The sequence below is a fragment of the Pelodiscus sinensis genome, chromosome 9, assembly GCF_049634645.1.
Source record: "Pelodiscus sinensis isolate JC-2024 chromosome 9, ASM4963464v1, whole genome shotgun sequence".
Classification (NCBI taxonomy): Eukaryota; Metazoa; Chordata; order Testudines; family Trionychidae; genus Pelodiscus; species Pelodiscus sinensis.
In genome coordinates this window covers 56,452,821-56,478,940 of record NC_134719.1, presented here as the reverse complement: position 1 = coordinate 56,478,940, position 26,120 = coordinate 56,452,821, and the positions used below count along the sequence as shown (strand labels likewise).

The 26,120-nt window shown below is 44.9% G+C and overlaps 1 protein-coding gene across 3 annotated transcripts in view; it reads right to left on the bottom strand.

Annotated features, from left to right (window-relative positions):
* Positions 1-26,120, bottom strand: part of COLGALT2 (collagen beta(1-O)galactosyltransferase 2) — an 86,038-nt gene that overhangs the window by 51,328 nt on the left and 8,590 nt on the right. The window contains exon 1 of one of the 3 annotated variants that reach the window (XM_075936773.1): positions 17,624-17,642. The exons of the other annotated variants lie outside the window; for them this stretch is intronic. The gene's annotated coding sequence lies outside the window, so the exon portion shown is untranslated. Of the gene's footprint in view, positions 1-17,623; positions 17,643-26,120 lie in introns of those variants that run through there. 3 annotated transcript variants of the gene reach the window in all.

Here is a 26,120-nt window from a genome sequence, read left to right as displayed (position 1 = left end):
CTCTGAGGCAAATAGTTAAATTCACTCGCCCAAATTAGCCAACAAAAGTCATGCACAACTCCCTTGTCTTTACATATTGTGTATGTGACTGAAGAAATGTCCCACGACACACACAAAACAGATAATTCCAGGAGCAAAGTGATATATCGATGTCCAGTCACCTGAACTTCTTCTGGAGTTGAGCATGCAATTTTCCCTCCATTCACTGGGGGTGCAGATTTGTGTAAGCCACTTGGCACAAGTGTGCATAGAAAGCATACGGGACAAAACCTGCCACTCCCGAATGGGTGCAAAATACCTTCCAGCAGCAGAATCGATGTAACAGAGGGCAGCAGTTGAAGTGGTATAGGGGGCCTATAGCATCTCCATGGGATGGAGTCCACCATGGTAGAGACTCTGCGATTCTGGAGGAAGGGGAAGGATTTTATAAAGCTTGACAGCAACAGAAATGTTAAATGATTCTATTCAAGCCAACTGTTAAACCAAAGCGAGGTGTTTATTCCATTTAATCACTGTCCTTCACTGCATTAAAATACAGGAGAACCAGGAGCCACTAACTGTGTGATCTAAATCCCACTGGAGTCAATGGGAGTCTTTCTATTGACTTCCATGGACATTGGAGCAGTCCCATGGATTTACATATTTTAAGGCAGAAAAGACCATTTTGATCATCTAGTTCGAGCTGCTGCATAACAGAGGCCAAAGAATTTTACCAGTGACTGCGGCAAAGCAAGTGGCTTGCTGTCAACCAACTGCAGCGAAGTATAAAATGCTAATATAGGTGTTGCTAATGAAAAATACATTTGATTTTAAACATGATTTCAGCATTAATAATCTCCAGTGTTATTGGCAACAGATAAGGATTTTTAGTAGTGTCAGATAAACTAAAAGTGTAGGTACAGGAGGTAGGTGGCTTCTGCTGCATATGACCTATTCAAGCAGAGGAGGCCTCCAAACACTTTGGATTATACAGCCAGAGCTTTTATGGAGGGTCTGATTCATCTTTTTCAGTGAGGAATAACTCCACCATAACACAGGCCCAGTGGCTGACATGCTGTCCTTATTAATCACTGTGTTTATTTCTGGTGTAAGTTGAGTCATCCCAAAAGTAACCAAAAAAAGCAACGGAGTCCTAATGTGAGCCAAATATGAATTTGGCTTTAGAATTCCCGTAACAAGTGGTAAATAAAGAACAGACAAGTCATTTGTTGCTGCTTTTTCATTAGGGGACAGTGATGGCTGCTAGAATTAGAAAGCCATTTAAAAAAACCCCAAACAACCGCCATCTTCCTTCAAACCAAAGATGAATCTTGCCTAGGACACTATCAAGTGGAAAGATGCTAGAAGAGAATTTCTGGCTCCCAAAGGAAGAAATATCAGACATGGTGAAAACGTCTGAAACCAGGGACAGAGGACTTTTACATGCACAAGCAGAAATTAACAGGAAGCAACCACTGTTAGTGGACAGAGTCATGCACATTTTTCAGGAATATCACTGCTGTACCACCTTCTACCGATGGGTCTCAGCACAGTATCCAAATAGTAACTCTAACTGCACCTAAATGAGGTTTACACATGGGAAACCAAAGCCCAGAGAGGTTATGTTATTTACATGGTGTCTCACAAGAACTCTGCGGCAGGGCTGGGAGTAGAATCCAGTTCTCCTGATTCCCAGCCCTTTACTTCAGCTACAAAACCATCCTTGCCCATTAGGGAGAAGTAACTGATCAACATTTGATCATTTTATTTACAACTCCTCTGCTCTCCCCACAGTAGCTGAAGTATCGGTGTACCTACCAATGCAGCAAGTCAAATGATGTTCACTGCCCCTGTCAAGGCAGAAATGGTGAACAGCAAGGAAAAGTGAATGAAGTCCAGCACTGTGGGCTGAATGCTCTTACTCACCAGGCTGTGGAGGAAACTCAGGTAAAGAAGAATTCATCTCCTTTTAAATTCACTTGGATCTTTGGGAATTCCAGCATTCCTTCCTGGTTTGCTAAGACTGCCCAGAACCCATTCTTCTGCAAAGTTACAGATACCATTAGCGCCACGGCTGTCTATGGTGTCAAAGAAAGTGATGCATTATGGGACACATTCAGCTAGCCAGGTAATGCCAGTGGATTTCACAGAACCTATTATTTCCGAGCTCCAATTCAACAAAACACTTCAGTGTCTGCGTAAATTCCAGCGCAGTCATGAGATGTAAACACGTGCTTAACTTTTCACATGGACTTGAGTGTTGTGCTGAATTAAGGCCATAATGCTGAGCTGGGTTTTCATTTTAACACTTCATCTCTAAGTGTATCCCTCCCAGGTCTCCGCATAATCCTGAAGGAGAGAGAGTTTGGGTCTCAGGTAAATCATAGGGAATTGTGTGAATGAGGGACTGCTAGGGCTTTGGGCCAGCGAGGACAGACACACGCCTCAGGCTGGGCAGCAGTACAGGAGTGTAACCTCACAGAAAAGGAATGCAACACGTTCAATTCTTCAATAAGCCACTTTTCATGTTCTTCAGCTGCTTGTAGCTGGTGTATTTCATTAGCAGCAGCAAAATGTAGAAACTTAAGCAACCTTGTGAACAGAGGCAAGCACGATTCATGTATTGAAATGCACAAGAGGGGTCCGGTCACTGTTTTGGCACAAGGGGGGAAAACTCTCAGATACTTTTGGCGCTTTCTCTTCTATCATAGCAGGAGGTGCCTCTGTGGCTAGGCTTGATCTAGAGGAAAAGACGAGATTAACTGGCTCCCTAAGAGCCATCTCCTCAGCGTAGAAGTGGAAAAATAACACCTTAATCCACAATGAAGAATAGCTGAATATAGTAACACCATCCACATCTCAAACAGCCACTGCAGCCAACGGCGCTGTTTCATCTCCTGCCCAACACACAAATTCTGTTGCAGATGGACACCACACAGAGCTGGTTTGAGGGGCCCCATTGTGGCGTCCTCAAATCCTTCAGTCTCTGTGCTGCAACCTGTTTCTGCTGCAGACAGGGCTCCCTGGAGCCTGCCCTCTGGATGCTCTTGCTGGGGGTCCAATACATTTTGCAGAGTACTTAAGTATAAAAGATCTGCATTTATTAATAGATCCAAGCCAACGTATTCAATGTCGTTAAGCTTCATAGGCACCGGTCACATGAGAAACAAACATAACAATGGCATCGGTATCCCACAGTTTGCCCTTCCATATCCTCTGATCCTCCCCTCACGTCTGTCGTGCACTGGAGGCCAAAAACTGGCCCCCTATGGATTCCCTTTGCATACAAGGAATCCCCAATTGGCACTCAACCATGGGGATCTCAGCCATTTCACTCCAGGCTCCTTCCCTTCTATTCCAGTCCTCCCCACGGACTCCACAAGCTGCCTCAATACTAGAGACCACTCAACATGCAGATAAAACTTGACGCTGGGCCTGAGGACACTTATATGAATGCTTGACTTCATAAGGATGATTCATGAGAATTAAGTCAATCACATTTAAGTGTCTGGGGCTTTTGCTGACCTCTGAATCAGTTAAGTCAATAGCTTCCTTTAACAGAACTCTTAAGGAATGGTTTGTTTCCTTCAATGTCTAAATGAGACACTGTAAAACTGCTCAGATGAATAATCAAGTGGAAATAGGCAAGAAGAAATTTGAGGACCCTGAAAAGGTATTTCTGGAAATTGAACAGCTCCTGCCTCAAATTCTTTGGACTTTGTAAATTAGGCATCCAACTCCCATTCATTTTCACTAGAAATTTCTCCCTAAAATATTAACAGGTGCTCAGAAAAATCTAGAAAACTTCATTCAAGTTTCTAATCGCCATATGTTGCACCTAATCCAAAACCTGTGGAAATCCATGGGAAACCGTCCAATGCTTTGGATCACACCTACTTGACATTTAATTGCTCTGAGAAACTTTCAGATTCTCATAATATATAGCATAATTATATGTTTCTCTGAAGAAAGTGAAACAATTACATTCCCACACACAAAACATTCTAGATGGTGATGGGTTGTAGGGTAGGGAAGTAGTTCTTGTCTGCAGCAAAATTTGCTGCCCTTTGTTGTCTGTTCCTCTTTTGTTTCTTTTCTACTTTAGGTTAAACATCAAAAGCTTTGTACTTGTGCTTATTATTTTGCAAAACTTTTTCTTGGTTCTAAAATAAAAAAGATAATGCAGGCAATAGGGATACTGGCTTCAATACTGACTCAGCAGCTATGTCATCTTTTGAGACACTGAACTGTTCCTGAATAGGATTATCTTCATGTCAATTTTAACAATGGTATTTTCTGTATGCAATTAGCTGAGCTTTGTGTACGCTGAAATTTTCACCAAGACTTTTGAGAGTCTCTCTAGGTCAGCGGTGGAGAAACTTTTATGGGTCAGGGGGCTGCTGACCCACAAAAAAATCTGTCGGGAGCTGCACACAAGTGAGAAGCAAAGTAAGACGCCCCAACGTAGAAGGAGAAAGACACTCCTCACATTCCCCTTGCACACTGGAGCCTAGGGGGCAGGCTAGTAGATTTTGTATGCTCCATTCCTGCAGGTGAGCAGCAAAGGGGCTGGAGCACCAGCCCAGGCTTCCTGGTGCTGAGCCTCAGGGGGCCAGATCCAGGAAAGCTGGGGGCTACATCCAGCCCCCGGGCCTGAGGTTCCCCACCCCTGCTCTAGGCAAAATAGTCTTTCAAATGGTTTTGATTTTTGAACTGTTTTACTTTCTATTATAACTTAATCTCATAGGCTACCCTGCATTAAAAATAATTTTAAGAAATCACATACACTATAGCTTGTAATTCAAATATTACAGAATTAAGAAACTGACTCCAAGCAACATTTAAAGTGTTTTTTGTTGATTTGGGAAAATCAAGTAAATAAACAACCTAATGAGGGAAAATAAATTATTTTAATATTCAGTTTTAATAAGTAATGTTGTTATTAATAACAAAAGGTTTGGTTCACTTAAGACAGCAGTGGGCAAAAGGGTGGATCCGGCCCGCGGAGGCTGTGCCGCTCCCCCCCCCACAGGCCAATTAAGGCCAGGGGCAGGGGAGCATGCGAAGTCTCCTCCAGCCCTGCCAGGAGCATGAGGCGCTTTGAAGCGCTGCGCGCTGCTCGCAGGGCGGGGGTGAGAGCGGAGAAGACTTCGTGCGCTCTCCTGCCCCCAGGTCCTAATCGTCTTGGAGGCGGGGGAGCACATGAAGCTTCCTCCCGCCCTGCCAGGAGCACGTGGTGCTTTGAAGCGCCGCGCGCTGCTCGCACGGGGGGGGGGGGGGGGGAGAGCGGCTTAGGGGCAGGGAAGTGAGGGAAGTCTCCTCCCAAGCCAGGGGCATGGGCACCTTGGGGGAACATGGGGTGGGGGCAAAGGCCCCCTAATCATTGTCTGGGGGGTAAGAAATCCAGAAATATCTTGGCACTGCCCCTTCTGCTCAATGCCCCACCCCTTCCTGTGCTGCCCAGGGCCACTTCAAAAATTTCCGAAGTGGCCCCCGGCAAAAAATTATTGCCCACCCTTAAGTTAAGAATCCATGGAACCAGTTCCTCAGTGCGTGTAAATCAGGAGGGTATTGATGTTAATGGCAATGCCATGATTTACAGGACATGAGTGGGGTTTTTTAGACTGAACAAATAAGCCTACCAAAGGAAAACATGTTGCTGATCTATAATAACTATCAAAAGATTCTTCCTGATGTCTAACAGACAACAATGGCAACTGCATATGGCCTCGAAGAAGCCAGGAATAACATCTGGATCCCTCAGAGCTGGAGGAGTAAAGGAATGGACAGGGTGGTACGTTCTGATTCCAGAAGACAAAGCAAACATAGCACCTCGAGGCGAGAGTTACGTCAGACTCCAATGTGAAGGAAAGGAATGCAAGAGCATGCAGTAAATTGTGCTTCCCACGGTGAGGACAAGGGGGTAACAAAGCGAGGGTCTGCATGGGAAATGTTTTCGCTTTCTGCTTTCTTTCCAGAACTCAGGTATGTCCTGGATGTAACAAACGTGCTGAGACTTTAATTAATGCCTGATAAGGGACTTTTTATATATGACCAGGTACATAGGAAGGGAGTTTGTTTCATTTATCTGAGGCATCAGCAGCTTTCTGGTCTCGTGCAGACGCCTTACAAATAAGTAGCATGCTTTTTCCAAAGCATTAGCTGCAGTCAGCTAGAGAGTACTTTGCAAGAGCAAGTACATCCACAGATGAACGAACAAAACTGACCCAAGAGGCACTAGGTAGTGGGGCAAATGGAGATATAGAACTATCCTGCTAGACCACTGTTGTGGAGACAAGGCACTGCTAGTTTTTAAACAGGAGGTGCTTAAACAGTCAACCCCAGAGTCAGTGGGGATTTTCTGCCAAACCCCTGGCTTCTCCCAAAATCAGCCAATGAATATTTTGTCACTGTGGCAGGCGGAGGAGCACCGCAAACAACCTACTCATAGAAAAGCAGCTTTTAAGCCCTCCAGACTTAGCAGCCAGCATGCTGCTGTTTGCCTGACTACTCCAGGTGCACTGGGGTCTGTAGAAAAGAGAGTAAATAGCATTTTACAGAGAGCATTCCAAAGCTGGGAATAGTCGCCCGGAGGCATCTTCCAGTCCAGCATCTCCGACTTTAACACTTGTCAAGCTTCCAATATGCCCTTCATCATGGAGCAGCCTGCAGAATACTATCTGCTGGGTTTCAGGTTTGCATTTATGTCCATATGGAGCAGGCAGCCCCGACCGTTCAGATAAATGAACCGGTGGAGGTTGGGAGGAGAAAACCAACAGGCTTGAAAAGGCTGCATGGCTTCCCCAGAGCACAGTGAAGATAATTCTGGCTGGTTTAAAGAGTCATTATTAGCTGGAGCATGGCCCTTTTGAAACTATCTGTCATTCTCATTCACAATACCAAGTACTCCACCACATTCCATACCTTTAACTGGTCCACCAAATGGGGTGTACAGAAGAGGAGGGGCTCCTCTCCCAGCAGGTGACAGGAAAGGAGCGTTAAGGCTACTAGGAAAATGTTGATTCCAAGCAAGGGTCAAAACAAGAGATTTAGACACTGCTGATTTTTTTCTGCAAATAGCTCTGGTGCATTTTTCAGCTAATTTGCTATTTACAGACAAAAAAAATTCACCCAGCTCTAGAGCTGACTATATCCTACTCATTCGCTGTGGTGGGTGTGGCTTGTTAACTCCACCCTGGAGATCAGAAAGAAAGAGGTGGAAGTGTCTCTTCCCTCCAGGCTTGGTTCAAAGAGGCCTCTGTACAGAAAGGCTAGGAACAGCCCTCTAAAAACTATAGAAGGTGATAAAAGCCATGGGAGAAGAAATGTCAGTGCTCTGAAAGGATGCTCATTAGTCCCCTCTAGTTATGTAATGGGAGAGTGGGGATTTGCTCCCCCATGGAACAGTTATATAGGGCTTGCCCACAATCCCAGAGAATGGACGAGGATTCCTGGGAAGCCAGAGCCATCTGCATGGGGGCTTTGTGCTTTTACACCAACTCTGGCCCACAGGGGCTTGAAAGACTTCTTCCATTTACTGCACAACAAGAGAGCTATCACCCAGACACACAGGAACACCACTCACAGAAAGGGGTAACCTCCTGGTCTAATCTGCCACTAGACAGAAACTGGATGCGAAGGCTAACGATGGGCCCAAGTTGCACAATTTGGATTCAGTTCCAAGTTCAGGAATGTCTGGATCCAGATTTTCACTCAGGCCCATTTCCCCATTAATGAGAACATCTCTCAGGGACTGAATCTTACTCCCACTTATGTCAATAGCAGAATTTGTATCCGCTTCCAAGAGACTACAGATCATCTTGGGTGTCCTGGGGACTGAGGAGGTTTCAGGAATACTGCAAATCTTTGTATGTCTGCTGCTACGCTCCAGACAAGGACCTGACCCTGGGAGGCGCAGAACTGATCAGTGGGGAGGAGGGCAGGAAATGTTTGGCCCTTCACAAGATCTGGCCCATGGAAAGCAGGTAAAACCTCAACTATGCATCCCTGGTCATTGGCAGATTAGATCAGGATTCTCACACCATTTCTGTTGGCACAGTGTGCCTGTCTGTGTGCTGTCTGCCATTCACAGTTCTGTATGTATTGCTGTGGTGCAGCTGTTGGAAGAAACCTGGTTGGTGGACCCTGCACTGTAAATAAGCTCTCTTACCCATTTGCATTCACAAATATGACTCTGCATTTCTTCCTCATGAAAGAAATCACTGTTTGGGGACAGCAAGGGTTGTGAGATCTGTCGGAATAGGCCCCAGCTGAACAGATTAGACAAGTGAGAAGAAATCCTGAATGTTGTTGCTGAGATACAGAGAGTACTATAACCACCACTAGGAGCCCCAATATTGCAGCCTCCTTTCACCCCAGTTTTGTCTAAGTAAGAGTTAGAGTATCAGGCCCAAAGGCAGGGCTCCATACTTGCATTACAAGGAAGGTAGCAGACTAAATAGGTTCAGCTAGGATTTACAATTGCCCCATCTAGTCTACACTGCTGCCACCAGCTGCAGCCAATACCTGATATTTCAGAGAAAGGCCAAAGCAGCTAACAACACATACTCAAATGGTCTATGAAGAGAAAATTCCTTCCTGATACCCAATGGAGATCAGCTTGGAGCATGAGGTTTGGTTCCCCTTCTCAGCTTCCACACTAATAAATGGTATCAGCTGTTAGAAAGTTACCCAGTCCTTTTCAAAACAATCCAGGTCCCGTATTAGAATATATGTTATCCAGCAGCGGACAGTTCCACAGGTAGCTATGCAAACTATCAATTAGTATCCCCTTTTATTTGTTCTAAATGTTCTTATCATTTCAGCTGCTCCGTAGGTATCATCCCTCTGGAGACGGTAAAGGAACAACCAACACGTGACAGTCACATTGCCTACTGAACGCAATGAGAACCATTTTATATAGACTCACAGGAGGAGATCAGGCTGCTTTCCACCCAAAACCCATTCACAGCTCTAATCCATATTGTGTAGCATGCTGAGAGAGAGAATGCCCTCAAGAGGGACTTGTTACATAAATAAATACATTTAAAAAACAAAACAGATTCTGCCACTGATTTCCTTCACCAATGAACTTGTCTGTCACACTTGTGCCTCTTAGCTGACAGTCAGTCTGCTGCCCCCTACGCAGCCTTCTATCCCTACTCTCTGCAGTTGCCTACAAGATTCAAAGGAGAAATGGATGGAAAATGGACTCATTAATTCGGCTGCAAGCGTTTTCAATTAGTGTCACTTGATTTTCAAAGCTCGGAATGTACCACCTGGGAGCACAGAGGAAAACATTACACTAAGTGGATCATTTCAGCATGAACTGTTTGTACTCTGTGACTCCTAGGAGTTTTATTCTTTCAACCCTTGCTTAACCCATTCCGACCAGCTCTCATTGACTCTGTAGCCGTAAGCCCTAATACACGTCTCCTATTCCTCAGGTTGCTTGGCCATATGGTAATTGTAGAGTTGTCTCTTGCGAGTGGATGTATTCCCTGGGTGCCCACTGTTCACACTAATTAGGTCCCATTGTTATTTCCTATATCTGGAAGGAGAGTTCATTGAATTACATTGTGTGCCTAAGGTTCCACATATATGTGACCCCAAAGTCTGGACCTGTGGAGAGTACCAGCATATGTGTCCCTGCATAGCCACGTATTCCTCAGTAGTGGCTGGTTGAGTTTGTTGTGATTACTGGCTGCAGAAGAAACAGGTAATCACTTTCCTTTGGAATTCTCTCCATGCTCCTGCGGCCCTATGTCACTGCTCCAGCCAAGTGCCATCTCTTCGCCAGTCACCAGACTGCCAGCACTGAATTCCTCATGTGCTTTAAGCTTCTTGAGTCTCAACAGAGCCCAGACACTGCCCCATCTTAGGGCTTGTGGCGGGACGTCTGCCCCACTCTGGCCCTTTAAGGGTAAAACCCAGCCCTAGGAGAGGGCTGAGAGCAAATGCCATAGCTGATGCAGATACTGCCAATTAGGGCCCAGCTGGAAATGGGGGGCTCCAGGGAGAGAGACAGACTCACTCTAGCTGGGGAGCAGGAGGGACCTGGCTGCTACGGAAGCTTGGAGGCTTCCCAAGGCAGGCAGGGCTGGGGAGCTCTGGCCTGACCTCACTCCCAGGCTGCAGGGGGACAGCCAAGATAGGAAAAGGCAGCAGGTCCACACCCCCTTGCCCATGACGAGCGGCCATCTCAGACAGCAGTTTGCCCCATGGCAGGGGCTAGATAACCACTGGCAGTGGGTCACTGAGGCAAGGTGGGTGTGGGGGGAATTGGGGGTTCCCTGGAGGGGAGGACCCCAGAGTGCAGGGACCAATAAACACACACACACCCCAGAAGGGGGCCAAGAGACACTGGAGTGGGCACCGCTGGGCGGGCAGTGTCCTGATGAGGACGCCGCAGTCTGGGAGAGACGCAGAGCTGGAGCGTAGCGTGAGGACATGGAGAGACACCAGCCAGAGGGAGATGCCCTGCAAACGAGGGGCCACGTGGTGCTGCATATAATACACTGACACTTTGGGCAGAAGCATAACACATTGGTGCTCTTTACTTAGCCGTAAAAGAAACACAGATCGGTACAAAAACAATGAACCCTAAAACAGGCATTTCCCTGCCTCGGTTTCCTCACCACTCCAGAACTTTTTTTGTGGGGGGGGGGGGGGGGGGAAGGGGGTTGGAGCTGGGCCCTCTGGGGCCACCTACTGTCCATCTGCTGCAGTGCACAGCTTGGGCTCAAACATGAAACCTTCCTCCTGCAGCTCTGCTCCAACCCTGGCCAATCCATCCCTTACCCCGTCTCCTGTCCAAGCTTCCTGTGCCTCTCCCTTCAAGTCTTCCCTTCTGTGGTTTTAAAAGCTAACATCAACAGCGTGCTGTCCTGGGGATTTTCCATTCTCCCTAACATGCGCCCTTGCAAAGGGACAGTAGAGAGAACTGATTTCTAATAGAATACAAAACACAGGACTGTGTAGCACTTTAAAGACTAACAAGATGGTTTAATAGGTGATGAGCTTTCGTGGGCCAGACCCACTTCCTCAGATCAAAGTTTGATCTGAGGAAGTGGGTCTGGCCCACGAAAGCTCATCACCTATTAAACCATCTTGTTAGTCTTTAAAGTGCTACACAGTCCTGTTTTTTGTTTCACCTGCACCAGACTAACACAGCTACATTTCTACCACTAATAGAATATAGTCACTCTATGGCTCCTTCCAGGTGAGATTAATTCAGATGCAGACAATCCTACCAGCCTGGTAGAGACATGGTTTCAGGCTTGCCGATCATGGTGCATACACAGAAATATCAGCATTCACGATAAAACAATTTTCATAGTAACAACTTCATAATATCAACTAGAATCCCACAAATCATCACAGGACAGGAGCACGTGCATTTTGGAGGATGCCAGCACAGCAGTTCTCCTCCAGGACACTCAGACTCTACTCATCATTCTTTCATGTCCCACCACTTAGCTATTTCAGTGCCATTCAGGCGAGCAGTTCATCCTTTAGACCAGGGTGGGGATCCTTTTTTGGGTCGACAGCCACTGACCCACAGAGAAATTACTTGGGGACCGCACATTAATGAGAAGAAAAAAAACCCCACAACAACCTCCCCCCTCACGGATGTGGCCCCCGACTGAAAAGGAGAAAGACACTCCACATTCTCTTTGCACAGCATGGCCTAGAGGGGCCCAGCCTCGTAGATTTTGTGTGCACCAGCCCCACAGTGGGGTAGTTGGGGGGGGCTGGAGCACCAGTGTGGTCTCCCCAATCCTAGGGTGGAGGCCTGAGCCATGGGGCCAGATCCAGGCAAGCCAGGGGCCACATCCAGCCCCTGGGCCTGAGTTTCCTCACCCCTGCTATACAGCCATATCTGCTTTCCAGCTGTTTGTTTCCAAATATGGGCATGACTTGTACACAGAAGTCATTCAATGTTAACCCTTCACAACAAATTATGACAACAATACATATATACGCTATGCATCACATGAACCAGCAACCCCTCTCTCTCTCTTTCACTCTCATACAGTTTTGGGGCGCAGAAAGCTCAGCTACTAACTAAGCTGGATATAAAACAGCATGTTGTACAAAAGAACTCTACAAGTTACTCCTCTGAGCTAGGTCAAAACCAAAACCATAAATCACAGCCTCTGAATACTGGTGGGTGAGAAAAACAAGGGGTTTGTATTCAAGACCCACAACCACAACAGTTAGGGGTCTGGATCAGATTCAAAACTAGAAAGAACCTGATTTTCTGAGGGGGTGCAGATGAAATGTCACAGGAATGACCACCCGAATAAAAATCTGGCCTAAAGATGGCAGAAATTATATGAAAATAGGTAATTTCACATGGTCAATACAATTCAAAATGGTAGGTATCAATTTCTCACCATTTGGGACCAAAATCTAACAAGAACTAATTTTGACATTTCTGTGCCATCATATCCACATATGAACCCCTAGCCATGATCTGGCTTGAAATCACACCATAAACCAGATACAAACACTCCATTTCCACCAGACTTTAAATCGTATTATAAACAATGACTTGCTAGCCCCAAAAGGCAGGCTTTAAGTCCTCTTGAGAAACTTGTCAAAGACAGAAAGAAATGTCTCAGAAAAGTAGTCATGTTAAGTCTGTATCTGCAAAAACAATGAGGATGCCTGTGTCATCTTAAAGATTCACAGATTTATTTGGACATAAGCTTTCGTGGGTACAGAGCACTTTGTCAGATGCATGGAGATGTCCCAATATATCTGCCAGTCTTTAAGGTGACACACGACTCCTAGTTGTTTTTACAGAAAGGGATGTCACTGATGAACGTGTCCCTCTTGTTCTGCAAAATGGAGCTTTCTTGACAGCTCTGGCATGAGGCGGAAAAACCTGGCAGCAATCTTATTTTGAATGAAGAAGTCAGAGCTGAGGTTTGCCAAGCAGACATCTATGAGCTCACCAGTCTGAAATAACTCATTGAGAATTTTTTATGGGTACGGTAACTAAATTAGTTAATGCTAGAAACAGGACTCCAATATTTCTCTCACAAGAGTTATTCGACCCCTCCATATCTTAGTCGTGATACACCATGTGAGTTAGCCCCTGCATTAAGTAGGAAATCGTGGAGAAGTGCTTAGCAGCACAGACTTTCACATTCAAGTCAAGCCCTTTGAACTTGTGTCATTTTAGTGTTTTGAAAAGACAGTATGACCCAGACATCAAAGACAGCCTTCCCATGTAGGAAAAACACTTGAAGATGCACTAAACCCATGGCTAATTGTCATCTTCTGTGAGCTTCAGAACTGGCTGTGGATAAGCTTTTCCAGTAACCTGACGTGCTTTCGGTAGGAGCTAAGGAAATTAAATGTTTTTAAAGAGCCAGAAAAACAGTTGTTGAAAACAACTGTGTCAGATCAGAGATTTGTTGCCTTCAGACGCTGCAACACTATATGTTGTGTGGTGTTGCTCATCCAGACCAAACGACTGCCACCAGCTCCAGTTCTTTTGATATCGCTTCACACTGTTGTCCAAAAGTGATGTGAAGGTTATTTAGACCGATGCCTATTTCAAAGGGTAAGCGTGACTGCTGTTGGCGACTAAGAATGCGAAAGATTAACCTGCCTACAGATGTGGTCGTCTCATCTCAAAAAAGACATATTGGCATTGGAAAAGATTCAGAAAAGGGCAACAAAAATGATTAGGGGTTTGGAACAGGTCCCATATGAAGAGAGATTAAAAAGACTGGGACTTTTCAATTTAGAAAACAGGAGACTAGGGGGGGAATATGACAGAGGTCTATAAAATTATGACTGGTGTGGAAAAAGTGAATAAGGAAAAGTTATTTACATGTTCCCATAACATAAGCACTAAGGGTCACCAAATTAAATTAACAGGTAGCAGGTTTAAAACAAAAAGTTTTTTCTTCATGCAGCGCATAGTCAACCTGTGGAACTCCTTGCCAGAGGATGTTGTAAAGACCAGGACTTCAACAGCGTTCAAAAAAGAAATAGATAAATTCATGGAGGTTACATCGATCAATGACTAGATCCAGGATGGGCAGGAATGGTGTCTCTGTTTGTCAGAGGCTGGAAATGGATGACAGGAGAGGGATCAATTGATGATACCCTGTTCTGTTCACTCCCTCTGGGGTATCTGGCATTGGCCACTGTCAGAAGACAGGATACTAGGTTAGATGGACCTTTGGTCTGACCCAGTACCGGCCATTCTTGTGTTCTTAACCAGTGGGGGCTGGAACAGCTCCCTGCCTGCCTGCCCTGCCTCCACTTTAATCGGTTAACCGAATAAATGCTACATTTAACAGGTTAACCAATTACATGGGGTTTTATATCCCCATTGGTGATTGCCTTTTACCCAGGATTGGAGAACTTTTGTGTATTCATACATAGCGTTCCCTCATTTTCAGCCAATCAGATTATTCCTTTTGAGAACATTCCAAACATTCCCCCACCCCGACAGCAGGCTATGTAAATGTACCATTTTCCACAGATGACCCAGTATTTGGACTTCTCAACAAACCACAACTGAGTGAAGCTGTAAATGATTCATCAAAAAGAATAAAGGTATGATTATAAATGACTGTGTGTGGCTGTATGCAACGATGAAAGGCTTGTTTTCTGTACACAAGGTACCAAATTCATCACCCACCTTAAAGACTTGCATTCAGCTCCAGCTGAGATTGTCTCCTTCGTATGAATGATTTATAAAGCAGAGAACGAACTCACTGAATTTCGTTTGGCTTGGGGAAATTCCCCAAGAACACAGTGAGAGAAACTGTTATAAATCAATATACACTCTAGATAAACAGTTGATACTTTCAGAGTAACTTTTGTGTTTTACTCTTTAAAATATTTCTTTAGAACTAGATCGTGACCCAGGTTAACCTAGCCATGCAATAAAGTTGGGCAGGGACTAAGGAAACTCTCAGAACAGCATCCTGGTGCACTTCTCAGGAGAGCACAGATCCTGAAATGGGGTTGCTCTCCCTCACATCTCTTGGGAATAACTCAGGCCAGGTCTACGGGCGGAGAGGGGGGGGAGAAAATTGATTTAAGATACTCAAGTCTCCACTGTGCAATCCTGTAGAGTACTGGAATCGACAGGGGCAGCATCAGCAGTCAATTTAGCGAGTCATTACTAGACCCGCTCAATCAAACCCCAGAAGATCGATCTCCAGGTAATTCTAGATGTGCTCCTACTGAAAGGGGGGAGCAAAAGGAAGCAATGGCTCTACCACCTGGTGAATTGGTTCCCAGAGGGATATTCTAGACTGGGGTGGGTAACCTTTTTCATGTGAGGGGCCATGACCCACAGAAAAATCAGTCGGGGGCGGCACACAAGTAAGAAGCAAAAAAAAAACCACTCCTCACTGACGTGGCCCCCAACTGAGAAGTAGAAAGATACTCCCCACATTCCCCTTGCACACCAGACCCTCGGGTGGCCCAGGCTAGTAGATTTTGTGTGCTCCAGCCCATGAGAGGGTAGCTGGGGGGGAGCTCTGAGTCTCAAGAGCCAGATCCAGGCAATCCAGGGCCACATCCGGCCCTTGGGCCTCAGGTTCCCCACAGCAGGTCTAAACACCGTAAGGTGGGGTTGCAAATTGCTCTCTCCTTAGCATAGCTAAGAAACTCTTTCTGAGAGGCAGCACTCAGACAGAACACTTGCCAGTCCTCCCCCGATGGGTGTGAAACTATGCACTTCCCCTTCCTATGGGGTGCTTTTAAAGTCACTCAATATCCTTTAATAATTAGACACGTAGGCCCAGATTTTCAGGAGTAACCAGTGATTTGGGTTGATTATCTTGCGATAACCGATTTCCAAAAGACGCCGAGCACCACTACACAACATCAGGCTCCTTTAATCTGCCTCACTTCGGGCAACCATTAATGGTGGCCTCTAAAATCAGTGGTAACTTTTGAAAATTTTGTTCACAATTATTTTATCTCTATATAAATCTGATATTTTGCAGCTGGTTGCTTATTATCTCTATCTAGACTTTTAACCAAGAATTTTACATGTCTATAACATTTTTCTTGTAGTCTAGTGCCATTTTGTTTTTAATTGCATGTATTCTTCATATTCCACTATGCAAGTGTGCTATCGTTTTAGTTATTTTTGCACAATGATTTCAACATCTACGTTAAAGTATGCTCTGCTGTGGTGTGTAAGTCTTGATTGGCCATTACGTTTGTTTGTTATTGTTTTTATATTATTAAAGAACCAAATATGTTTTAAAAGTACATTATGCTAAATATGCTATCTTTGCAAATGAGGTGATGCTTCTATTAGATAAAAGGAGCAGATAATCACACTCATTTTGAGAACACTCATTGTCATATGAAAAATAATGGGAATTAGGTGTCTAACTAGTATCTGTAGCTTTCAAATCTCACCCTCAATTTCAAGCTTCCATTTATATTGCTAAGTAGCCCAAATGTGGCCCTGGGTTGCACCTGGCAAAGACAATAATTCAAGGGACCTAAGAACCAAAAAAAAAAAAAATCCCCTTTTTCTTAATGTATACCCAACATTCCGCAGGTGGCATTTGGCCAGGACTCATCACTGAATTTGGTCCACTGGCTGGATCCCTGTAGCAGCAGCCAAAGAAAGAGAAGTAGGTTCTGCTGTTTTTATTTCCTTCCTGCCTTCCACTTTGGGAACACACTGTTGGCAACAATTTTCACTTACAAAAACACAGTTAAGGTAGAGTTATTATTATAGCTATCAATCACATAAATATGTACAAAGGTAACACAACTCTCTGCAGCCCACACAAAAGCCTCAGTGAAGTGCGTTTGTGAAGGAACACGCAAATTGGGGAAACATCTTTTAGGCTATGTCTACACTACAGACTTCTTGCGCGAGAAGCTTTTTGCGTAAGAGTTCTTCCTCATAGAAGGAGGAATAGCTACACTGGAAAAACCCCTCTGTTCTTTCATTTTACTTGTGCAAAAATACACTTGAGGTGTGGATGCTCCGCAAGTTTTTGTGCAAAACTCTGTAGAGTAGACCTAGCCCTATAGTTCAGAATGTGCTATTACTGCTTCTGGGAGAAGCTGTTGCTGATGCTGTTGTTGCAAAATTTACCCATTTTGTCAGCTCCTTGAGGGGCCAGTGGAGGAGAGAACTGCCCACAAAGCAACTCTCCCACCAGCTACCCCCTCCTCCACAACAGAGAAGGGGTATGAACTAAACAGGATCAGTTCAAGTTCTTCACTGATCTAGTTAACCAATTAAGGAGTGCAGGGGGTGCTGAAGCACCACCACTACCCCCCACCACAGCCAGGACAGAGCAGCCCCTGCCTGTACCCCAACCCTGGCCCACCACAGACAGGGTCTGCTTCGGACGCCTGGAGCAGCCCCTCCCTGAGACATGCAGGCTGCTGCAGACTGAGGCAGCTCAGGACACACAAAGCAGCTCCTGCCTGAGACACCCCCAGGCCGCCACAGACAGGGGCTGCTGCAGGTGCCAGGCCCGCCATGGGCAGGGGGCTGCTTCAGACACCTGGAGCAGCCCCTGCCTGAGGCCTCTTCACAGGGCTGGAGCCCAAGGCAGGTGGGGAGCTGCTCCATCCCCCATGCTTAACCTTTCACACCCCTACACCACACACACCTGGGATTTACCTAGTAATGTTGAGGTCACAGCAACAGCTGCCTTCTCCCCTCATGAATTTCACAGCAAGATAGCCATCAAATCACACCACACCTCACCTCCTTGGGCAGCAAGACATAGCTGCAAACTGTGTCCGTGTTAGAGAGAAAGCAAGGGGTGAATAAAAGCTCTCTCAGAGCCTGCCTAGTGACCCAATTGCACAGCAGCAAAGGGGTATTTTCCACGTGAATATTTGTCTTGCTTGCGTAAACCACTGGGGCACAGAGACCTCCTGTTAGCCCTGGCTGGGACACAGGCTCATGCCCTTCATTCTGATTCATACCTCCACAGCATGTGGAGCAGCATGACTGTTGCTTATGGGAGGCTGCTGAAGTTTATTTTGCAGAATGTTTGTGGTGAATAATGCATGGAGGCAAATAAAAAGCCAGAAGAAATGGAAGTGTTTGCACTTGGCAGCTTCCGCATCACAGTGGGTCGAAGTACTAGCATTTAAGAAAGCACCACTTGCCTTATCTCTGATTGCCCTCAGAACAACTGAATTTCCTCTCAGGACTGGAGTGATTAAAAGTGTCGAGAACATTCTTCAAATGATCGTGTTAAAGAATTCACTGTCTCTGCTTCTGACCCAGATCCCAGCGATCAGCCATGTTAGGAGCAGGCAGCATACAAGCAGGATAAACAGGTCTAATACTTACTAACAGATGCAGGAGAGCACCAGATATTAGAGTATTGTTACTGCCAAAAGTGTCTACTAAGTGTGTGCGTCTCTACATTTGGCTAGAGAAAATTCGGCTCTTGCTTTCAAAAGCATGTGGACTACAAATGCCTGAACGACATAAAAGGAAAGTGTTGTAGGTGTTTGGGTCCAAGTTGTTTTAAATTAGGCAGCCAAAGCTCAAGCACCAAAATTACTGAACATTTTTTAAAAACGTGGGCCTTAGTCTCTCTGTGCCTTGTTACATCACTAACACTCTATGGGCACCTTACTCTGTGGTCAAATTACAATAGTAAAACAGCAAGAGTGGTCTATGGCTTGGATGCTAAACACCAAGCTTCGGCCATTAAAATCAAGTTCTCTGAACTACTCCAGAATGTTTAGCACCAAAGAAGGCACCTAGCCCTGGTCTATACTAGTAGGCTACGTCTACACTGGCATGATTTTCCGAAAATGCTTTTAATGGAAAAGTTTTCCGTTAAAAGCATTTTCGGAAAAGCACGTCTAGATTGGCAGGATACTTTTCCGCCATTTTCTCGATCGGGGCTTTTTTGCGGAAAACACTACTGTGCTGTTTACACTGGCCCTTTTGTGCAAAAGTCTTTCAGAAAAAGCATGAGATCGTCAGTGCTTTTCCGGAAATTCAAGTGGCCAGTGTAGACAGCTGGCAAGTTTTTCCACAAAATTAGATGATTTTGTGGAAAAACTTGCCGGTCTAGACACAGTTGTTTCAAAATAACTCCCCTTATTTTGAAGAAACAAATGGAGCATCCACACTACCAAGCCCATTATTTTGAAATAAGGGTCTGGTTATTTTGAAATAACAACTCCTGCTTTCCATGAGGAATAACGCTTATTTCAAAATAGCAGTAGTGTGGACGCTCCACTATTGCTGATTCGAAATAACTACTCCCCAGAGTCATTCAAAGTAATTCCCAGTGCTTCCTGGGGCTCTAAGTTGAGGTAGCGTGTTCTCATTAATGGAGCCTGCCTCGGACTAATTTGAGGCTTCTCTGTAGTGTGGGCATGGTATTTCAGAATAGTTATTTCAAAATAAATTCTTTCGAAAAAATTTCTTAGTGTAGACATGTCCTTAATACAATAGTTCATCTGATTCTCTTGGTGTCACAGGAGGCTGAACTGCAGAGCAGATGAGGAAAAGAAAACCATGAGCAGGTTTCTGGCCACCCCCAAAAGCTTCTAGTACCTCCTCTGAGGATGTTACAACTCACACAGAGAGCTGCTGGCCTGCTGAGATCACTCACTATCTCACGATGCGGGGGACTGTTAAGGCAAGCCTATCAGGATCACAGTCTAACAGATGGAAGGAGTTTTAAACTGGAGGCAGAATAAGTAGCAAATGGCATTATAGCTCATTGCTGGCAGCCAAATGCCTGATAGAGAGAGCCAAGCCCTTTGGAGGAAGACAAAAGTCTGTCTCGGGATTAAGGACTTTTGATGCATGCGGGCCACATTTTGCCTTAATCCACCCTAAAAATGAGAGCAAAATCATTGTCAATGTACACCATGCTTCCTTTGCAACACAGGAAATTAAAGGCAAGCAAACAAGCTGAAATAACATTAAGTCTGAGACAATATCCCAAGGGAAAGAAATTGCACAGCACCCTGCACTCTGCTTAGTCCTCTTTATGCACTGCCTTTCAAGCATTCCACAACACTGGCCATCATTGTGACAACTGTGTGGACAGCTCCCAGGACTCAGTTCACTGTGTGTAATGAAGCCTTTTTTTAAAAAAAAAAAAACAATCCAGTTATAAAGAATCCCCACAGAAAATCCAGCCTCACTGTCCGACTCTCAGATAAATAACCAGCTGTTGCAATGCATATGCACAGCAGAAAGAAACCCTAGGAATGCTCCTTGTCTTGATGGATTTATTTCTCAGCTCTAATGTAATTTTATAACAGGATGGGGGGGGGAGTTAAAGGGATATTGTAGGGGGGTTTTTTGGAAGGGGGCGATGTTCAATCTAGCTGCCTCTCTGCCCCTTCTCTGCTCTCTGAAACACCCCGACAGGTCTCAGGCCATGTGCCTTTACTTCTCCTGGGATGGAATTCTGCAATTTTCCCACTTTTAACCAGGCTCTGGGCTCTGCTACCCTATGTACGAACTGTATTTACCCAGCAGGTCTGAATGTGGTTCTTCCCTTTGGGTGTCTGTGGCCAGTGATGTACAGCAGAGCTGGGGAATCTTTTTTGGGTCAGGGGCCACTGACCCACAGAAAAATCACACAAGTGAGAAGCAAAGTGAGAAACCCCTGACAGAGAAGGAGAAAGACACTTCCAGCATTCCCTTTGCACACCAGAGCCTAATGGGACCCAGGCTAGTAGCTTTTGTGTGCTCCAGCCCTGTGGGTGGGTGGCAGAGGGGCTGGAGAGCCAGCACAGGCTCCCCAATGCTGAGCCTCGGGGGCCGGATCCAGGCAAGCTGGGGGCCGGATCCAGTCCCTGGGCGTGAGGTACCCCACCCCGATGTACAGCGCAAGCATTGTTTGTTTTAGGAGTAGGAGCAAAGCAAAGAGAAAAAAAGGCTTCTGAAATAATCTGCATAAGTGTCTACCTTACCTAAGCTCTACCATCCTGCGATGGTGACCTAGGCAGGCCTAGCTTCTCCAGACACGCCAGAGGGTGCCTATGTCTCAGTCTGATTCCCCCAAACAACTGCCTCATTCTCTTCAGAGAAGCCTTTTTAAAATCTGCCAGAGTTCTGAATTCTCAGGCTTTGTCCTTTCTGAACCAAACCAGTTTTGCTGGCTGGCTGCAGCGGAGGCAAAACATCAAAGCTAAGAGCTCTGGCATTTTCCCTTACCAATTCTCAAGTGTTTTGCTCCAAGATGGCTATCCTGAGTCATTCTTTTCCTTCCTGCCTGCTTTTGAAAGCAGCCCTCTACTAAGCTTGCGCAATACATTACTTGCAGCAAACATTTGAAAACCAGGACAACATATGATCTCCATACCATATAGTTTTCAGATGGTTTAATTTAGAATAGCTTCACTGAGGTTAGTGGACTGGATCCTTTTTGGCTGTTGTTTTCCATACTAGTTTCTCCCTTGTTTATCTCTCTTAGTGGCTCTGCGTTTATTTTCCTTGTGTGAACATCCTATTTAAAAATTCTTTACCCTAAAGTATCTTACACTTTATATCAAAGCATCTATACAGAATAATGCCTCCATTCCAAAAGGCACTGACCAAGTCCAGCTCCCACTAAAGCCAAGAGGAGACGAGAGTATTTGTTACTTCTGTGGCTCAACCTCTACAGTTGTATTGTACAGGTTGAACCTCTCTGAACCAGGATTCTCTGCTCCAGCAACATCCCTGGTCCAGAAGGCTGGAGCCCAGTAGCAGGTCTGCTGTGTAGCAGTGAAACCGGGAGCCCAGCAGCAGGGATGCCACCCGGTGACAGCACTTCAAGACAAGGTGGTCCGGGGAGGAGGGCAGGGCCATCCAGCAGCACAGCCAGGAGCCCCCAGCGGCGCAGCTGTGCAGTGAGACTAGGAGGCAGCAGGGCTGCACCATGGGGCTGGGAGCCCAAATGTGGGGCGGCACAGCAAAGAGTCTGGTGAGGCCAGGAGGCAGCCCAACAAGACTCCTGCAGGAGGCTGCACTATGGGGCTGGGAGCCTGGCAGCCGGGCTGTGCTTGCGTTGAGAGGCCAGTGGCAGGGGGAAGCCGGCTGGGAGACTGGCAGTGAGGCCATGACTGGAGGATGTGGCCCGGGGAAGGGCCCAGAAATTACCTTCCCTGGTCTGGCAAAATCCCTCACCCGGGACCAGGAAGTCCATCTTGAACTAGGTAACATGAACTGTACAAGTGACTTACTCTACGCAAATTCCAGCTGTCACATGAGACTACAAGAACATGATATATTATTACTGCAACACAGAAACATGAGAGGGATCAAATTGTGTTCTTCATTATACAGAATTTTTTTGAACGGATTTTGCATGAGGAAGGCATCATTAAGATCCTGTGAGCTTTTAATGAGATTCAGCACTGATGGATAACCAGAAGTAAAACAGCAAAAAATCACCCTATGAGTGACACTCGTTACATGACAATTAAAAGCAGCAGAAGCATATACAAATTAGGATTGCCAGGTGTCCAGCTTTGAACCGGACAGTCCAATATTTGAGCTTTCTGTTCAGGAAACAAATTGAGAAAATATAAATTAGAAAATATAAATGTCTGGAATTTTCTAAATAAGACGTAATATAGATTGTGATATAATGTCAAGTGTGTCCGGTATTTTTGTTGAAACCATCTGGCAACCCTAATAACAATGCAAACAGCTGCTAGGTATTACCAGGCTAGAAATGTAATCCTTTAAACCAAGGGTGGGGAACATTTTTTGGGTCAAGGGCCACTGACCCACAGAAAAATCAGTTGGGGGCCGCACACAAGGAAAAAGCCAAAAACAAAAACCCCTCACATTCGCTCCCACCCCAAAGCCTAGGGGACCCAGTCTCGTAGATTGTGTGTGCTCCAGCCCTGCAATGGATTAGTAGGGGGGTGTAGTGCCAATGCAGGCTTTGCAATGCTAGGGAGGCCCCACAGCCTCGGGGCCAGATTCAGGCAAGCAGGGGGCCGCTTCCTGAATCCAGGAAAGCCAAGGACAATCTTTGGTGGCTGTTCCTTCAGACACAAAGGGAAAAGCTCTTTAACCTTTATTTTGGAGAAAACTGGGGTGGAGGGAGGGATTTAAATAGAACTGAATATATGCCTACATAAGACAAAGTGTATGTGGATCAGGCATGAGCAAACAAATCAAGTTTTGACAGAAATGTTCTTCACCGAGAGAGAGAGAGAAAGAGGGAGCACGCACAGATTCACACTCTACATATTGACAAGTTTCAGAAGCAACCTTACAAATATACAGCTTTCCTTCAGGAGAAACACTATATAAAAAAAGCTTGTTATGTTTGGCAGATTAGGGATGGGAGCACACTGTGATTTTATTGTAGACTCCTGAATTTAAATCTATTGGGGCAACATCGTACCTTCCTGATTGCTACATCCAAATCCGTAAGAAAGTACTCTTCCAAAAATCACACTGGGTTCCCAGGAGCAGAAATCTCCATCTTGCAAGGACAGAAGAAGCCAAGTAAGTTTTGGCATTTAAGAGAGAACGTCGGTTTTAACCAGACCTACTAGACACACCAACAAGCTGCAAAGATACTTTAGGATGTAAAAAGGTGTGACTACTTTGTATCTAAAGCATCTCAATACCAACTCTTTCTGACCTTGGAAAACTTCCAAGAAACATCCTCCAAGCTAACCCAGTATAAAGAGGAGTGGGTGGAGGACAGAAACAATAGGACATGGCCTTTGGAAAGTGATCCTTGAACCACAGATCCAAATGATTATTACACACATATATTGCTAAAATTGAATTCTACTGCATCTGCTTGGCTCTATATTGTAAGCTTGCTGCCAAGATTCTGAAAAGGCAAGTATATGTGCAGGTGCATTGGAAAGTCACACAGAATAAATAGCTATTTTGTTTTTGTTTATTCGCCCCACCATTTAGTTGCCAAAAGTTTGGTTCCTAAATAAGTAACTGCAGTTTCACAGGTATGGAGCCCCTATAACTGCTAGTGAAGTCTAAATGAAAGTCGATCCATTATGTAACAAGCCAACAGGCATCAGAATCCCTGTCTACCTCAAGAGCAGAGCAGAATTTTTATTCCCATTACTTGTTTTACTCACTTTGGAGAAAAGGAAGTAATTTTTTATTTTAATTACTTCAGTCTCACTCTTGCCTAATGTCACCTGAATTCAGGGGGACCACTTAAGAAGTATGGTGTTATTCAGCAGGAGTAAGAGTATCAAAATCTGGCCCTTTAAGAAACTTTATGTACAAGAAGGGAAGCCACAGGCTATGTCTACATTACAATGATCTATCAGAAAAAGGTATGCAAGTTGCCATTACTGATCCATTTTGGTAAAAAATGACTGCTGACATTTTAACTCGGTGTTCTTCCACAATTCTTCAAAATTGATAGCTGCAACATATCTGAGGACAGTGATGCAGGCTAAAGTCACAACAGTAATTTTCAAATTTCCTTTCACATGTTTCTGTTAAAGCATTTCATGATGTCATACAGTTCAACCTGCGAAGACCTGAATGTGAGACATGCAAAACAAGAAAATCATTTCTTTAGCATAAAGGCAATTTTTTATCATCTCCGTTTCCTGGTTCTACATTTCTGATACAAATAATTTACAGTACTGGAAATGAGAAAGCGATTTCAGCAATACAGCAACAGTCAGGAACTCCTGATTTCAAATACTAGGTCTGACACAGATAACCCTGAGGACCTTGTGTAGGCCAATGTGCCTCAATTTCACCACCTGTAAAAGATGATGATATGCTCCCATCCTCAGCCTGTCATATCTTTTTAAATTGTGAGGTCTTTAGAGCAGGGGCTGTGTTTGTAGAGCTTAGCACAATGGGACCTTGATCTCAGTTGGGATCTGTGTGCTACTGCATCATACCTAAGGGCATAAATTCCAAGCAGAGTCTTTATTATATGATAACACAAAAGAGAGGTACTATATGAAAATAAAAGTCAACCCATATGTCACTGTTAAACTAACAAAAAATTAACTAAGAAGCTAAAACAGACAAGTCATGATTTGTCATCCAAACCAAATGATGTGAAAAAAGCACACGGTGAAGAGTAAGTTTATTTTATAAAATACTTCCATTTATAACATAAAAAAGAGATTTTAGAGATATCAAAAGAGTATCAATAGATAGATGAGCACATAAAATAGCAGATTCCAAACTCCAGCATTCTTCAGTGAGGAGTATTTGGCATGGGAAGTTAAAATGACCCTTGCTTCACTATCGGAAATTCCTATATATGTACATTCCTTCATATTGAATAATGTTATGAACTCACACGAAGGAAAATATTCACATTCTACTGGCATCAGCCAATACAGATTGAACCTCTCTAATCCAGCACTCTCTGATCCAGCATTATATTAGTTAGCCAGATGCCCACTTATCATGAGCGTGGGCCAAGTTTCCCGCAGTCCCATCAAGTTTGTTTACAGCCACCAGTCTTGGCTCTGAAGTCCATGTCTACACTGCAGGCTTCTTGCACAAGAACTGTTTTGCACAAGAGTTCTTGCACAAAAGTACTTGCGCAAGAGTGCGTCCACACTGCCATATGCTTTAGCACAAGAGCATCCATGGTAGTGTGGATGCTCTCTTGCACAGAAAGCTCTGATGGCCATTTTAGCTACAGGGGCTTCTTGCACAAGAAACCCCTGTTGCCTGTCCACACTGCCTTCTTGCGCAAGAGCTCTTGTGCAAGAGAGCTTATTCCTCGTGGGGAGAGGAATAACTCTTATACAAGAAGCCCTCTTTTCCGACACTTTCCTGTAAATTTACTTGTGCAAGAACACACGTACAGTGTAGACGCTCCACAAGTTTTTGCGCAAGAACAGTTGTTCTTACACAAAAAGCCTGCAGTGTAGACGTAGCCTGAGTGTTCTGTGCTGTTATTTTGCTCTAATTTACACCTAAGTGTCTTCTAAGAGCTAAGTAAAGCAGTGGAAGTGTTGGTAATGCTGCTAGACAATACCGACCTCCTGTGGACCGGCAAATTCTGTGGTTCGGCACTGGTCAGATCTCAAGGGTGCTGGACTAGAGAAGTTTAACCTATAACAAGCTAATCCTGTACCAGTCTTGACATTATGTAAACTGCATCACCATTACCCTGGTTTTATAAACTTCCATTGTTAGGTCACGTTACTGGCACCTT